Source organism: Somniosus microcephalus, unplaced genomic scaffold, assembly GCF_052327205.1.
Source record: "Somniosus microcephalus isolate GS21.2 unplaced genomic scaffold, FLI_Smic_1.0 unresolved_chr9, whole genome shotgun sequence".
NCBI classification, from domain to species: domain Eukaryota; kingdom Metazoa; phylum Chordata; class Chondrichthyes; order Squaliformes; family Somniosidae; genus Somniosus; species Somniosus microcephalus.
This window is the reverse complement of record NW_028225187.1, coordinates 14,375,559-14,388,314: the sequence shown is the minus strand read 5'-3', so window position 1 is coordinate 14,388,314 and position 12,756 is coordinate 14,375,559. Positions and strand designations below refer to the sequence as shown.

The 12,756-nt window shown below is 53.7% G+C and overlaps 1 long non-coding RNA gene across 1 annotated transcript in view; it reads left to right on the top strand.

The window, feature by feature from the left end:
- The window catches only part of LOC147084796 (uncharacterized), an 8,438-nt gene extending 3,994 nt beyond the window's left edge, over positions 1–4,444 (top strand). The window contains exon 2 of the long non-coding RNA XR_015075857.1: positions 4,025–4,444. This is a non-coding gene — a long non-coding RNA (uncharacterized LOC147084796). The remainder of the gene's footprint in view (positions 1–4,024) is intronic.
- Positions 4,445–12,756: the final 8,312 nt, after the last annotated feature.

The window sequence follows — 12,756 nt, the reverse complement described above, 5'->3', positions numbered from 1 at the left end:
AGGATGAGAATTGTAGGGGCTGGAGGAGGTTACAGAGATAGGGAGGGGGCGAAGGCCTAGGAGGGATTTGAACAAGAGGATGAAAATTGTAGGGCTGGAGGAGGTTTCAGAGATAGGGAGGGGCCGAGGGCCATGGACGGATTTGAACAGGAGGAAGAGAATTGTAGTGCTAGAGGAGGTTACAGAGGTAGGGTGGGGGTGAGGGGCCATGGAGGGATTTGAACAGGAGGATGAGAATTGTAGGGGCTGGAGGAGGTTACAGAGGTAGGGTGGGGGCGAGGGCCATGGAGGAATTTGAACAGGAGGATGAGAATTGTAGGGGCTGGAGGAGGTTACAGAGATAGGGAGGGGGCGAGGGCCACGGAGGGATTTGAACAGGAGGATGAGAATTCTAGGGGCTGGAGGAGGTTACAGAGATAGGGAGGGGGCGAAGGCCTAGTAGGGATTTGAACAAGAGGATGAAAATTGTAGGGGCTGGAGGAGGTTACAGAGATAGGGAGGGGGCGAGGGCCATGGAGAGATTTGAACAGGAGGATGAGAAGTTTAGGGGCTGGAGGAGGTTACAGAGATAGGGAGTGGCGAGGGTCGTGGAGGGATTTGAACAGGAGGATGAGAATTGTACGGGCTGGAGGAGGTTACAGAGATAGGGATGGGACGAGGGCCATGGAGGGATTTCAACACGAGGATAAGAATTGTAGGGGCTGGCGGAGGTTACAGAGATAGGGAGGGGGGGGCGAGGGCCGTGGAGTGATTTGAACAGGAGGATGAGAATTGTAGGGGCTGGAGGAGGTTACAGAGATAGGGAGGGGGCGAGGGCCATGGAGGGGTTTGAACAGGAGGATGAGAATTGTAGCAGCTGGAGGAGTTTACAGAGATAGGGAGGGGGCGAGGGCCATGGAGAGATTTGAACAGGAGGATGAGAATTGTAGAGGCTGGGGGAGGTTACAGAGATAGGGAGGGGCGAGGGCCATGAAGGGATTTGAACAGGAGGATGAGAATTGTAGGGACTGGATGAGGTTACAGAGATAGAGAGGGGGCGAGGGGCCATGGTGGGATTTGAACAGGAGGATGAGAATTGTAGGGCAGGAGGAGGTTACAGAGATAGGGAGGGGGCGAGGGCCATGGAGAGATTTGAACAGGAGGATGAAAATAGTAGGGCTGGAGGAGGTTACGGAGATTGGGAGGGGGCGAGGGCCATGTAGGGATTTGAACAGGAGGATGAGAATTGTCGGGCTGGAGGAGGTTACAGAGATAGGGAGGGGGCGAGGGCCATGGAGGGATTTGAACATTAGGATGAGAATTGTAGGGGCTGGAGGAGGTTACAGAGATAGGGAGGGGGCGAGGTCCATGGAGGGATTTGAACAGGAGGATGAGAATTGTCGGGCTGGAGGAGGTTACAGAGATAGGGAGGGGGCGAGGGCCATGGAGGGATTTGAACAGGAGGATGAGAATTTTAGGGGCTGGAGGAGGTTACAGAGATAGGGAGTGGGTGAGGGGCCATGGAGGGATTTGAACAGGAGGATGAGAATTGTGGGGCTGGAGGAGGTTACAGAGATAGGGAGGGGGCGAGGGCCATGGAGGGATTTGAAGAGGAGGATGAGAATTGTAGGGTTGAAGGAGGTTACAGAGATAGGGAGGGGGTGAGGGGCCATGGAGGGATTTGAACAGGAGGATGAGAATTGTAGGGCTGGAGGAGGTTAGAGAGATAGGGAGGGGGCGAGGGCCATGGAGGGATTTGAACAGGAGGATGAGAATTGTAGGGCTCGAGGAGATTAGAGAGATAGGGAGGGGAGCGACATCCATGGAGTTATTTGAACAGGAGGATGAGAATTGTAGGGCTGGAGGAGGTTACAGAGATAGGGAGGGGGGCGAGGGCCATGGAGAGATTTGAACAGGAGGATGAGAATTGTAGGGGCTGGAGGGGGTTACAGAGATAGGGAGGGGGCGAGGGCCATGGAGGGATTTGAACAGGTGGATGAGAATTGTAGGGGCTGGAGGAGGTTACAGAGATAGGGAGGGTGAGGGGCCATGGAGGGATTTGAACAGGAGGATGAGAATTGTAGGGGCTGGAGGAGGTTACAGAGATAGGGAGGGGGCGAGGGCCATGGAGGGATTTGAACAGGTGGATGAGAATTGTAGGGGCTGGAGGAGGTTACAGAGATAGGGAGGGGGTGAGGGCCATGGAGGGATTTGAACAGGTGGATGATAATTGTAGGGTTGGAGCAGGTTACAGCGATAGGGAGGGGGCGAGGGCCATGGAGGGATTTGAACAGGAGGATGAGAATTGTAGGGGCTGGAGGAGGTTACAGAGATAGGGAGGGTGAGGGGCCATGGAGGGATTTGAACAGGTGGATGATAATTGTAGGGTTGGAGCAGGTTACAGCGATAGGGAGGGGGCGAGGGCCATGGAGGGATTTGAACAGGAGGATGAGAATTGTAGGGTTGGAGGAGGTTACAGCGATAGGGAGGGGACGAGGGCCATGGAGGGATTTGAACAGCAGGATGAGAATTGTAGGGGCTGGAGGAGGTTACAGAGATAGGGAGGGGGCGAGGGACATGGAGGGATTTGAACAGGAGGATGAGAATTGTAGGGGCTGGAGGAGGTTACAGAGATAGGGAGGGGGGTGAGGGGCCATGGAGGGATTTGAACAGGTGGATGAGAATTGTAGGGGCTGGAGGAGGTTACAGAGATAGGGAGGGTGAGGGGCCATGGAGTGATTTGAACAGGAGGATGAGAATTGTAGGGCAGGAGGAGGTTACAGAGATAGGGAGGGGGTGAGGGCCATGGAGGGATTTGAACAGGAGGATGAGAATTTTAGGGCTGGAGGAGGTTACAGAGATAGGGAGGGGGTGAGGTGCCATGGAGGGATTTGAACAGGAGGATGAGAATTGTAGGGCTGGAGGAGATTACAGAGATAGGGAGGGGGTGAGGGCCATGGAGGGATTTGAACAGGAGGATGAGAATTGTAGGGCTGGAGGAGGTTACAGAGATAGGGAGGGGGCGAGGGCCATGGAGGGATTTGAACAGGAGGATGAGAATTGTAGGGTTGGAGGAGGTTACAGCGATAGGGAGGGGCGAGGGCCATGGAGGGATTTGAACAGGAGGATGAGAATTGTAGGGCTCGAGGAGATTAGAGAGATAGGGAGGGGAGCGACATCCATGGAGTTATTTGAACAGGAGGATGAGAATTGTAGGGCTGGAGGAGGTTACAGAGATAGGGAGGGTGGCGAGGGCCATGGAGAGATTTGAACAGGAGGATGAGAATTGTAGGGGCTGGAGGGGGTTACAGAGATAGGGAGGGGGCGAGGGGCCATGGAGGGATTTGAACAGGTGGATGAGAATTGTAGGGGCTGGAGGAGGTTACAGAGATAGGGAGGGTGAGGGGCCATGGAGGGATTTGAACAGGAGGATGAGAATTGTAGGGGCTGGAGGAGGTTACAGAGATAGGGAGGGGGGTGAGGGACCATGGAGGGATTTGAACAGGTGGATGAGAATTGTAGGGGCTGGAGGAGGTTACAGAGATAGGGAGGGTGAGGGGCCATGGAGGGATTTGAACAGGAGGATGAGAATTGTAGAGGCTGGAGGAGGTTACAGAGATAGGGAGGGCGTGAGGGACCATGGAGGGATTTGAACAGGTGGATGAGAATTGTAGGGGCTGGAGGAGGTTACAGAGATAGGGAGGGGGTGAGGGGCCATGGAGTGATTTGAACAGGAGGATGAGAATTGTAGGGCTGGAGGAGGTTACAGAGATAGGGAGGGGGTGAGGGCCATGGCAGATTTGAACAGGAGGATGAGAATTGTAGGGTTGGAGGAGGTTACAGCGATAGGGAGGGGGCGAGGGCCATGGAGGGATTTGAACAGGAGGATGAGAATTGTAGGGTTGGAGGAGGTTACAGCGATAGGGAGGGGACGAGGGCCATGGAGTGATCTGAACAGCAGGATGAGAATTGTAGAGCGTCAGAATAGTCGAGTCTAGAGGTAACAAAGGCATAACCCCAATTCCACTCTCCTTCCCTCACCCAGGGTCGATTTGCCAGCAGAGACTGGTCTTCTGTCTCCGATATCTCAGCTCGTGATCTCAGAGACTTCCGTTGAACCCCTGAAAAATGTCCCAGGTCAGAGTGAAGAGCGAATGCGACCAGGCCGTGTTGGTCACAATGATTGGGTGCGAGCCCGCGAGGTTCGAGCTGAAGAAACATGAGACGCAACTGGTCAAGACCTCTTCGGGAAAAGCGACGATCACGGCCAAGGGGGAAAACACGGTCTGTCCATGCACAAAGACTTTCACCGATCCCAGAAACATCCTGATCAAGAGTGTGACTGGCGAGAGTGGAATGGAGATTACACAGAAAGATTGATTGGTGAACCGTCAACCATCGCATCCCCCAGGGCAAGAATCTCACGTTGTCCCGCGTACCATAATAAAAAGATCAATTAATCTTTCCTCCTGTGCCTCCTTCTTCAACACCAGGTTTCAACACATCATGTCGGAAACAGAATCGAACAATGTCGAGGGAACAGGGTGGGGCAGTGTGTGCGACACCAGTACTGAGGGAGTGTCGCACTGTCGGAGGGGCAGTAGTGAGGGAGCGCCGCACTGTTGGAAGCGCAGTACTGAGTGAGCGCCGCACTGTCGGAGGGGCAGTACTGAGGGACGGCCGCACTGTCGGAGGGGCAGTACTGAGGGAGCTCTGCACTGTCGGAGAGTCAGCACTGAGGGAGTGCCGCGCTGTCGGAGGGGCTGTACTGAGGGAGCGCCGCACTATCGGAGGGACAGTACTGAGGGAGAAGCGGACTATCGGAGGGGCTGTACTGAGGGAGCGCCGAACTGTCGGAGACTCAGTACTGAGGGAGCATTGCACTATCGGAGGGGCAGTACTGAGGGAGCTCTGCACTGTTGGAGGGGCAGTACTGAGGGAGCACCTCACTGTCGGAGGCTCAGTACTGAGGGAGTGGCGCACTGTCGGAGGTAGATGTATATACTCTAGGACTCGAGCCCCATAATCCAGGCCCACACTCACTGGTGCCAGTACTGAGGGAGCACTGCACTGTCGGAGGTAGATGTATATACTCTAGGCCTTGAGCTCCATAATCCAGGCCCACACTCCCTGGTGCCAGTACTGAGGGAGCGCTGCACTGTCGGAGGTAGATGTATATACTCTCGGACTCGAGATCCATAATCCGGGCCCACACTCCCCGGTGCCAGTACTGAGGTAGCGCTGCACTGTCGGAGGTAGATGTATATACTCTCGGACTCGAGCCCCATAATCCAGGCCCACACTCCCTGGTGCCAGTACTGAGGGAGCGCCGCACTATCGGGGGGCAGTACTGAGGGAGTGCCGCGCTGTCGGAGGGGCAGTACTGAGGGAATGCTGCACCATCGGAGGGGCAGTACTGAGGGAGCGCCGCACTATCGGGGGGCAGTACTGAGGGAGTGCGGCACCATCGGAGGGGCAGTACTGAGGGAGCGCCGCACTGTCGGAGGGGCAGTACTGAGGGAGTGCCGCACTGTCGGAGGGGCAGTACTGAGGGAGCGCCGCACTGTCGGAGGGGCGGTACTGAGGGAGCGCCGCACTGTCGGAGGGGCAGTACTGAGGGAGCGCTGCACTGTCGGACGGACTGTACTGAGGGAGGGCCGCACTGTCGGAGGGGCAGTACTGAGGGAGCGCCGCACTGTCGGAGGGGCAGTACTGAGGGAGGGCCGCACTGTCGGAGGGGCAGTACTGAGGGAGCGCCGCACTGTCGGGGGGCAGTACTGAGGGAGCGCCGCACTGTCGGAGGGGCAGTACTGAGGGAGCGCCGCACTGTCGGGGGGGCAGTACTGAGGGAACGCCGCACTGTCGGAGGGGCAGTACTGAGGGAGCGCCGCACTGTTGGAGGGGCAGTACTGAGGGAGTGCTGCACTGTTGGAGGGGCAGTACTGAGGGAGTGCTGCACTGTCGGAGGGGCAGTACTGAGGGAGTGCCGCGCTGTCGGAGGGGCAGTACTGAGGGAGCGCCGCACTGTCGGGGGGCTGTACTGAGGGAGTGCCGCGCTGTCGGAGGGGCAGTACTGAGGGAGCGCCGCACTGTTGGAGGGGCAGTACTGAGGGAGTGCTGCACTGTCGGAGGGGCAGTACTGAGGGAGATCTGCACTGTCGGAGGGTTGGTACTGAGGGAGTGCCGCGCTGTCGGAGGGGCAGGACTGAGGGTGTACTGCACTGTCGGAGGGGCAGTACTGAGGGAGTACCGCACTGTCAGAGGGGCTGTACTGAGGGAGCTCTGCACTATCGGAGGGGCAGTACTGAGGCAGTGCTGCACTGTTGGAGTGGCAGTACTGATGGAGCGCTGCACTGTCGGAGGGGCAGTACTGAGGGAGCGCTGCACTGTTGGAGGGGCAGTACTGAGGGAGCGGCGCACTGTCGGAGGTAGATGTATATACTCTAGGACTCGAGCCCCATAATCCAGGCCCACACTCCCCGGTGCCAGTACTGAGGGAGCGCTGCACTGTCGGAGGTAGATGTATATACTCTAGGATTTGAGCCCCATAATCCAGGCCCACAGTCCCCGTGGACAGTACTGAGGGAGCGCTGCACTGTCGGAGGTAGATGTCTATACTCTAGGACTCGAGCCCCATAATCCAGGCCCACACACCCCGGTGCCAGTACTGAGGGAGCGCTGCACTGTCGGAGGTAGATGTCTATACTCTAGGACTCGAGCCCCATAATCCAGGCCCACACTCCCCGGTGCCAGTACTGAGGGAGCGCTGCTCTGTCGGAGGTAGATGTATATACTCTAGGATTTGAGCCCCATAATCCAGGCCCACACTCACTGGTGCCAGTACTGAGGGAGCGCTGCACTGTCGGAGGTAGATTTATATACTCTTGGACTCGAGCCCCATAACCCAGGCCCACACTCCCCGGTGCCAGTACTGAGGGAGCGCTGCACTGTCGGAGGTAGATGTGTATACTCTAGGACTCGAGCCCCATAATCCAGGCCCACACTCCCCGGTGCCAGTACTGAGGGAGCGCTGCACTGTCGGTGGTAGATGTATATACTCTGGGACTCGAGCCCCATAATCCAGGCCCACACTCCCCGGTGCCAGTACTGAGGGAGCGCTGCACTGTCGGAGGTAGATGTATATACTCTAGGATTTGAGCCCCATAATCCAGGCCCACACTCCCCGGTGCCAGTACTGAGGGAGCGCTGCACTGTTGGAGGTAGATGTATATACTCTAGGACTCGAGCTCCATAATCCAGGCCCACACTCCCCGGTGCCAGTACTGAGGGAGCGCTGCACTGTTGGAGGTAGATGTAGATACTCTAGGGGTCGAGCCCCATAATCCAGGCCGACACTCCCCAGTGCCAGTAATGTGTAAATTTTTGTGTTGTGAATCTATAAGCAGAGTTAATCTGATCCTAGACAATGTAAATCACTGCCTGTGAGTTGGTTTCACTTCTCTGCAATGAATAGAATGTGAAGTCTTTTGTCCCCTGTCTCACGCAGGCTTCGCGTCAATTTGTTACAACAGCTAATGTCCGCACCCTCTGTTCTTGACATTGACTGTGGTCAGAAAAACTGAAGTGGTCGTCGGAATAAGGGGATCTGAGATTCTGCCAACACCTCTGTGGAAACTGCTGGAGAGGTTAAATGAGGAATGGACAGTTTGATCTGAAAAACATGTCAATGCAAGGCCGGGGTAAACACCTACCTTTTTACAATGTGGTGAAGAACTGAAAACTGCTGCCTTCGCTTCCGAGAGTAAGAATATAGGAAGAAGAGAAATTGGAGCAGGAGTCGGCCATTCGGCCCCTCGAGCCTGCTCCGCCATTCAATAAGATCATGGCTGATCATCAACCTCAACTCCACTTTCTCCGCCAAATCTCCTCATCCCGCGATTCCGCGAGAGTCCAAAAATCTCTCGATCTCATCCTTGAATATACTCAACGACTGAGCCTCCACAGCCCTCTGGGGCAGAGAATTCCAAAGATTCACCGCCCTCTGAGTGAAGAAATTCCTCCTCATCTCAGTCCTCAATGGCCGACCCCTTACCCTGAGACTGTGACCCCTGGTTCGAGACTCTCCAGCCCAGGGGGAAACATCCTCTCAGCATCGACCCTGTCAATCCCCCTCAGAATCTTATATGTTTCAATGAGATCACCTCTCATTCTCCTAAACTCCAGAGAGTATCGGCCCAATCTACTCAATCTCTCGTCATAGGACAGCTCTCTCATCCCAGGAATCAATCTAGTGAACCTTCGTTGCACCGCCTCCAAGGCAAGTATATCCTTCCTTAGGTAAGGAGACCAAAACAGTGCACAGCGCTCCAGCCCCAGCATCGAAGCTTTGACCACGCTCGATCAGCTCCGACGGACGGGCCACATCGTCCACATGCCCGATACGAGACTCCCAAAACGAGCGCTCTACTCGGAGCTCCGACAAGGCAAGAGAGTCCCCAGGTGGGCAGAGGAAACGCTTCAAGGACACCCTCAAAGCATCCTTGAAAAAAGTGCAACATCCCCACCGACACCTGGGAATCCCTGGCCCAAGACCAGTGCACAAAGTGGAGGAGAAGCATCCGGGAAGGCGCCGAACACCTCGATACTCTTTGCCGGGAGCAAGCGGAAGGAGCGCACGTCAACCCAAGCACCCCACCCACCCGCCCCTTCAACCACCGTCTGCCCAACCTGTGACAGAGACTGTAGGTCCCACATTGGACTCGTCAGTCACCTGAGAACTCATTGTTAATGTGGAAGCAAGTCATCCGAGGGATTGCCTAAGAAGAAGAAGAAGAAGACAGCACTCCAGGTGTGGACCCCCTCCGTTCTATATTAAAAGTCTTGCTCTCTTTTTCGATCTCGTGTTCTAGTGGTTTTTTTTTCATTCAATCAGGGTTTGTGGGTGTCGCTGGCAAGGTCGGCATTTATTGGCCATCCCTTGAGAAGGTGGTGATGAGCCTCATTATACAACTGTGTGTCATGCTGGGCCATTGCAGAGGGGCAGTGAAGAGTCAATCACATTGCTGTGGGTCTAGAGTCACATACCGGCCAGACCGGGTAAAAGCAGCAGATTTCCATCCCTAAAGGACATCAGTGAACCAGATTTAGGACTATCTGATAGTTTCATGGTCACCATTACGGATACTGGCATTTCAATTCCAGATTTATTTAATTAACTCAATTTAAGTTCCCCAGCTGCCGTGGTTGTAGATTTGAGCTTCTACCCCTCCATCATTAGTGCAGGCCTCTGGGTTACTAGTCCAGGAACATAACGACGATGCTACCATTCCTTCGACTCCTCCTCCCATCTTCCCAGCAGGAGCCCATTCGGCCCATCGTGTCCGAGCCGGCCGACAAAGAGCTCTCCAGCCTCATCCCACTTCCCAGCTCTTGGTGCATAGCCCTGAAGGTTAAGGCACTACAAGTGCACATCCCAGCATTGTTTAAATGCGACGAGGGTTTAAGAACATAAGAAATAGGAGCAGGAATAGGCCACTTGGCCCCTCGAGCCTGCTCCGCCATTCAATAAGATCATGGCTGATCTTGGGCTCAAAGCCACTTCCCTGCCCGCTCCCCATAACCTTCACTCCATTACCTTGTAAAAATCTGTCGATCTCCAACTTAAATGTATTTAATGACCCAGCCTCCACAGCTCTCTGGGGCAGAGAATGCCACAGATTTACGACCCTCTTAGAGAAGAAATTCCTCCTCATCTCAGTTCTAAAAGGGCGACCCTTTATTCTGAAACTATGCCCCCGCTTCTAGATTTCCCCACGAGGGGAAACATCCTCTCTGCATCTACCTTGTCGAGGCCCCCTCAGAATCTTATACGTTTCAATAAGATGTAGTGGTTAGCACTGTTGCCTCACAGCGCCAGGGACCTGGGTTCGAATCCGGCCTCGGGTGGCTGTCTGTGTGGAGTTTGCACATTCTCCCCGTGTTTGCGTGGGTTTCCTCCGGGTGCTCCGGTTTCCTCCCACAGTCCAAAGGTGTGCGGGTTAGAATGATTGGCTATGATAAATTGACCCTTAGTGTTAGGGGGATTAAATACGTGGAGTTACAGGGATAGGGTGGGATATGTGTTGGTGTAGGGGTTACGGGGATCGGGTGGGATATGTGTCGGGGCAGGCTCGATGGGCCGAAATGGCCTCTATCTGCACTGTGGGGTTCCTGTGATACTGTGATTTTGTGAAGATCAGCTCTCATTCTTCTAAATTCCAATGAGTATAGGCCCAACCTGCTCAGCCTTTCTTCATCTGAGGAAGGATGTTCTTGCCATGGAGGAAGTTCAGCGAAGATTCACCAGACTGATAGCTGGGATGGCAGGAATGACGTATGAAGAGAGATTGGGTCGATTGTGCTTATACTCGCTGGAGTTTAGAAGAATGAGAGGGGATCTCATTGAAACTTATAAAATTCCAACAGGACTAGACAGACTAGATGCAGGAAGGATGTTCCCGATGGCGGGGGAGTCCAGAACCAGGGGCCACAGTCTAAGGATAAGGGGTAAGCCATTTAGGACAGAGGTGAGGAGGAATTTCTTCACCCAGAGAGTGGTGAACCTGTGGAATTCTCTACCACAGAAGGCAGTAGAGGCCAATTCATTATATATATTCAAGAAGGAGTTAGATATATTTCTTGAGGCTAAAGGGATCAAGGGATATGGGGAGAAGGTAGGGACCGGGTACTGAGTTTGGATGATCAGCCATGATCGCATTGAATGGCGGAGCAGGCCCGAGGGGCCGAATGGCCTACTCCTGCTCCTATCTTCTATGTTTCTATGTTTCTATGTTTCATAAGTCAACCCCCTCATCATAGAATCATAGAAATATAGTGAAAGGATAATTACTCGTCCTTGCCCCTTTAGGGCTACCCCGGATCAGGCGTATTCCCCAGACGTTCACTTTCAACTGAAGTTTGAGGTAGCCGAATCCTAAAGACGCTTAATTGGGTCTGAAGGTCCCGACTATCTCTCCCTAAAGGAAAGGAACAACCTGAAGATGTTACCGTCCTCCAGATAGCACTTTTAATAAGTTTAGCTAGACTGTAACGTTCAGGATATTATGAGGGTCCGGAAAACTCCCCCAGAATTCTGCAACTCCTCACCAAAGAGCGTACAGAGATTGAGTTCGTGAGTTTGATACAGAAGTATTATGTGGGACAATTCTAAAAATATATAGAATTATTGAAGAACCGCCATATAATTTACAGTTGGTGAGTCAATCGCAACATTAACAGTTCCATAAAAAGAAAGCTTACAATTCTATTAGCAGAGAACCTTACTCTCAAATCTTAACTTCGCTACAGTTTTACAGTTCTTAAAGTTTATTCAGGATATCCACCAAAATCAAATGCAGTACCTTTGATCCCCGAGGTACAAAGAGTTGTAGACTTACAGAGCTGGCTCTGAAGCCAAGAATCGCTTTGTCCCTTTCAGCGAGTCTATTATCCCATTTGAGAGTTCAATATTTATACCCTTTTCCAGTGGTATTTCCTTTAAGGTTTTCTGCTGATGTAAGCTAATTATCTCCAGTCATTTTTCTGCTGATCCCTGCAGTTCTTACAGTCACCTCAGTTGGTAGCACTACAGAATTATGGTCTAGAACTTCAGTGGGCTGCGCCACCAGTGAGCACCTAAAGAGGGTACTCAGTGGCGTTAGCGCCACTGGCCACGCCTCCCGCGAAATTTAGCGGGGCGCTAATGGCGGCGTTAGCCTGCAGCGCTGCGCCGCCACTGATGATGTCATCGGTGTGCACAACGTCCTGCTACCGCCCCAAACGCGATATTGGGTCGCGCCCCACCCTGTAACGCCGGTCGCAAATCGCGACCGGTTCAGGGGGGCCTACCTGTGGCGGTAGTGGCGCAAGTTAAGGGGGAGGTGCGGGGCGGCCATTTTTTCCGGTGGCCGCCTGCCAGCACCTCCTGGCGCCGCCCTCCCCGGCCCCCTGCTCCTAATTCTAATCTTATGGTCTAACTCTCGGAAGTGAAGGCAGCAATTTTCAGTTCTTCACCACGTTGTGAAACGGCAGGGGTTTACCCCGGCCTTGCATTGACAAGTTTTTCAGATCAAACCGTCCATTCCTTATTTAACCTCTCCAGCGGTTTCCACAGAGATGTTGGCAGAATCTCAGATCCCCTTTTCTCCGAAGACAACTTCGGTTTTTCAGACCAGAGTCAATGTCAAGAACAGAGGGTGCTGACACGGGTTAGATACAGAGTAAAGCTCCCTCTACACTGTCCCATCAAACACTCCCAGGGCAGGTACAGCACGGGTTAGATACAGAGTAAAGCTCCCTCTACACTGTCCCCATCAAACACTCCCAGGGCAGGTACAGCACGGGGTTAGATACAGAGTAAAGGTCCCTCTACACTGTCCCATCAAACACTCCCAGGGCAGGTACAGCACGGGGTTAGATACAGAGTAAAGCTCCCTCTACACTGTCCCCATCAAAGACTCCCAGGGCAGGTACAGCACGGGTTAGATACAGAGTAAAGCTCCCTCTACACTGTCCCATCAAACACTCCCAGGGCAGGTACAGCACGGGTTAGATACAGAGTAATGCTCCCTCTACACTGTCCTATCAAACAACCCAGGGCAGGTACAGCACGGGGTTAGATACAGAGTAAAGCTCCCTCTACACTGTCCCATCAAACAATCCAGGGCAGGTACAGCACGGGTTAGATACAGAGTAAAGCTCCCTCTATACTGTCCCATCAAACAACCCAGGGCAGGTACAGCACGGGTTAGATACAGAGTAAAGCCCCCTCTACACTGT